Here is a 4,814-nt window from a genome sequence, read left to right as displayed (position 1 = left end):
CTCCAGTAAGTGTCTTCAGGCATAAAGCTGAGATTGTAAAGATATCTGACAGTTTTTTCTTCTGACAGTGATAGCAGGTTGATTACCTGCCATGAAATATTTGAAAATAGTCATTACAGTTATTTATTAGAAGAGGCTAGTTGCTACCAGTTTCACTATTTTAATCAGATGGATGTCCCTCAATTTTTAATATGAGTTTTTCAGCTAATTATTTCAACAAAATAAACAGGTTTTCATAGTTTTTGAACAGCGTTTTTGATATATAAGGATTATAAAGGACATCCTTGAAAAACTTTCTTTATAATTAATGACAATTTCCATCAGAAAAAAAAAGAATCATATTTTTTGCTATTATATAATTAGGGCTTATGATATAATGTCATTACTGAAAAAAGAAATAAAACTTTTAGAATACTGTCTATATAATTTCTCATTAATGTAGTATTCCAAAGATCATAATAACAATTTAATCTTTCACATTAAGTATATTGGAGAAAATTAGTAGTACTGTATCCTTGATTTGGTTGGTTATTTTTGGACATTGTCACGAACAGCTGAACTTTACAAAATAGGCTACTGAGTATATTCATTAAAGATAAAAAATAAATAGTTGCTTAAATCTAAATGCTGTATACTCAATTTCTGTCTACTTTCAACATCTTTCATGAACTAGTTAAAAAACAGAAACCAACCAACCAACCAAACAAAAAACCCATGCAGTTATCATGGTGTTAATTTTGTGTCAAATTGGCCAAAGAACCCAGATATTTGGTCAAATACTACTCACATGTTGCTGTGTAGGTATTTTCTAGAGGAGATTATCATTTAATTCCCTAGACTTTGAGTAAAGCAAATTTATTTGATCTGCTCTGATCACCGTGACTAGTATCATGTCATATTTGGGACTGTTTTAAATAAAATAAATAAAATTTAAAGATAAAGAGAGAGATGATGCCATATATATTTTAGGTATACTGTTGCTCCAAGTGAAAGAGATAGATTTTCTTTTACTGTTAGTTGTTTTTTGTTTGTTTGTTTATAAAAATATTTCACTGACAGCTACAGTAGGATATTCTGATTGCATTCAAGCCAGAGAAACTCTACTTCATAATTCACTTCTAACTCTCTACTTCATGGAATATTCTTTATTTTTTAGAAACTCTATTTCCTATAATAAAGGATATAAACAATGATTTTTTTTTCATTTTTAAAATTCTAAGATACAAAGATTAACTGAAAATTTGTATTCAATTCACTTATTTTATTTTCATGGGAGTTATTTAAGAGACACAGAATGTCATTTCTTTTGCTTTTTTTTATTGGAAGTGTAGTCGTTGAATTGAAGCAAATCAAATTAACTTATAATTATATAGAGTACAAAATATAAATATAAATTTACTGACACACACATAATATTCATGTACTCTGCACATATTTTGAATTTTTTTCTTTTTTTCATATGCAGCTGTCTTCTCCCATAGCCACATATTATGTCAATGTGGGCATCTGGAGGCTTACCTCTCTTTTTATATTTCTTTCTTTTTATTATTTCTAATTCTTATTATGCTTTTTTTTAAAAATTTTTATTCTTTTGTCTCCAGGTTCTTTAACTTTTATATTTTTCACTAAGCTCTTTTATACTGATTTCACTAAGCTTCTTTTGAGCTTTCTAGGTTTGACAAAATTGTCCTTCGGCATGTTTTTGCCAACTGCTGTCATGGCTCATAGTACAATTTAAGACTCTGTTGTACACTATTGTAAATCCAGGTAATGAAAGTCACAAACTTCTCACAAGCATTATGAAGCTCACATTTATCAAGATAAATATTGTGCAGTCAGCAAGGAGGAGATGCTTTAGATGACTCAAACAGTTAACCTTGATATTTCATTTAAGAATGCTTTAGACACCTCTTCAAAGTATGGCAGTTTTGCCTAAATTGATGTTATGTAAAATTTATAGGTTAGTATTATTGTTCTTAATAAGTAGTAATTTAAGTTTTTTAAGAATATATTTATATTTTGAAGAAAAAAGATAAATTATTTCCTAAGTTTAGTATTTTAAAAAATTAATATGATTATCTAGATAGGTTTTACTTACTTATTTATTTTATTATAATACTAATACATATTATTTATATAAAATATATACTATGTGAAAATATAAATATGAGGAATATCACAATTATATATACCAGCAAACACCTCTCAATGTTATTTAGGTATGCTTTATTTCCTTTTGACATATTTTTAAATCTTTATATTGAATATTACGTGCAATTTTCATCCTATTTTTCAGTAAAATTTATGTCATAAATATTTCATGTTAATCATGTTCCTCTAAATGCTAACATGAATTTATTTCACTGCTTTCTGGATGTTACTGACAGAAAGAGTGCACAGAGTGCTTTAAATATAACTAATACAACAACCATAAAATCAAATCCTAACATTGTCTATTTCCTATAGGTCAGACCATGTGCTAAATGATGTATGTATTATTTAATTCTAACAATTATACTACTCCTCATTTTATTATTGTATAAATGTTATTATAATAATATAAAAATTATTATATAAATAAAATATGTTATTATACATTTTCTATGTTATAGACAATGAAGCAAAAAATTAGAGGAGTAAAATAAAATGGTCGATGCAACTCAGCCAGTAAGGAGAAGAGCTGGTGCTTTAATATAGTCTTGTAAACATTTATAGAATTATTTCCTGTAATCCTCCATCATATTTAGCACTGTATAAGTGATAGGAAAATGAAGATTGATTTTTAGTTACAACTCACAGTCAGCAGAAGATTTAGTATATACAGAGAACATTGTAGAAGCAAAAGAATATTGATCTCTAAGAAAATAATACAGCTAATTATATAAGAATAAAAAGAATCTTCAGTCAGTCTCTTTGAGCCTATAGAAGAACTGAAAAATATGATTTGTTCCAAGGTATAAACAAAGTCTTGGGAAATAACAATAATGGAAGAATTATATTCATTTTCTCACCAGATAGTGAAGCATCAAAGATCAAGAGCAGACCAGAAGAAACATTATTGACATAGACATGCTTTTTATCATATTTCTTAAGGAAGGAAATACTGAAAACTGATTTGAAAGTCACCAAATCCTTTAGAATTTCTTTATACAAACATATATGTAATAACTGAGAATCATACATGAGTCTTTTTTGTATATTTTTGTATATACTTTTTTTAAAACAGTAACTAAACTAGTGCAAGGCCTAATTATTCTGGTTACTTTTGTAGGGAGGTTGGAAATAAAAGGACAATTATGTCACTAGAGTCTAAATTGTGGTACACTTATATATACAAGGAAGTGTTACTCTATTGTGAGAAAGAATAAGGAAGAATTTAATAAAGTTAGACTGAATTACTTCTGGAGGAGGTGGGGAAAGAGGAGAGCAAATATAGTATTATACCCTCTTACTCTCTTCTCTGTAAGAAAGAAGGTAAATACAGTTATATTTGTTTGATTTCTAAAAAAACAGAATGAAATATGAACTATTTAATTTTATATAAAACTTGGAACATGGGGAATGATACAGTTGAATCATATTTTTACATTCTAAAAATGTAATTCAACAAAAATAATTCCCTTATAGAGTAGGAAAAATAAATGCAAAATTAAGCACAGGCATTAAAAAAATCTACCTATTAAATTGGTAACAAAGCCATATAGAGTAAATAATACCTTATGTAACTTTTACATAGTTACATTAAATATAAATATATTTAAAATATTCCTTATCCTCTAAAGGATAAAGAAAATATGTGAATATATTGAGTTTACTGGGAATTAATTTTGATAACAAAAAACTATGTAATAAAATAAGTAAATAAAATTTTTATTCCTAAATTTCAATTAAAATAATATAGAGTTATAATTTAAAATATGTATTTTCTATAATTTTTATAATTTTATGTTAATTAGCATCTTTTTACTTCAACTCAAAGAACCCTCTTTAGCATATCTTGGAGGTATGTCCGGTTGTAATGAACTTCCTTAGATTCTTTTTTGTTCAGGTAGTCCTTATTTCATTTTATTTCTGAAGGACAGCTTTGTGGGTGTAGTATTCTTGTTTGACAGTTATTTTCTTTCAATATGTTGTACATGTCACTCTATTCTCCTTTGGCCTGAACTGTTTCTGTTGAGAAATACACTCATAGTCTTGTTAAGCTAAAAATAAAAGGCTAAAGTGAAAGACAACAAGCATTTATTTGAGATAAAAAAAAAAATAGCTACTTGGGAAGTACTGATTCAGGTGAAGTCTAAGTAATGTTCCTATTAGGAGACAAAGGCCAGGTATATTTATAACAATGAAAAGAAGTCAATTATATCAATAGAAGAATGACATTTCAATTGGTTCAGATAAGCTAACATAGTAATGGTAATTCTCAACATTGTTTTAAATTCTCAGTACAGTGGTCATCAGCCCTGCAGTCATGACCTCTGCTTTCTTGTTATCTTTGCAAACAGTTCTTTGGGACACATGTTGCTTTAGGTCCATTCCAAAGGTTATTTTGCCCTGTTTTAATGTTGCAAGGATTTGAATCATGTGAAAAATCATAAAAATTATAGTCATCAGTTCATTTAATCCTTTTATTTATTCTTGTTGATTTTGATATTGTTAGCAATTGGTGGAATCAAGTTTTTCCTTAGAGTTCTATAAATCTTTACACAGTTTAATTTTATGTTTTTAAAGTTATCAGAAACCTAAATTTTAGAGTAGTTGTTAGTTTTTTAAATGAATATTTAAAAATAAAACACATCTAGAGGAACTTTTTTTTT

Source organism: Pteropus vampyrus, unplaced genomic scaffold, assembly GCF_000151845.1.
Source record: "Pteropus vampyrus isolate Shadow unplaced genomic scaffold, Pvam_2.0 Scaffold26, whole genome shotgun sequence".
NCBI lineage: Eukaryota > Metazoa > Chordata > Mammalia > Chiroptera > Pteropodidae > Pteropus > Pteropus vampyrus.
The sequence above is the reverse complement of the archived record's forward strand: the minus strand, read 5'-3'. Positions refer to the sequence as shown.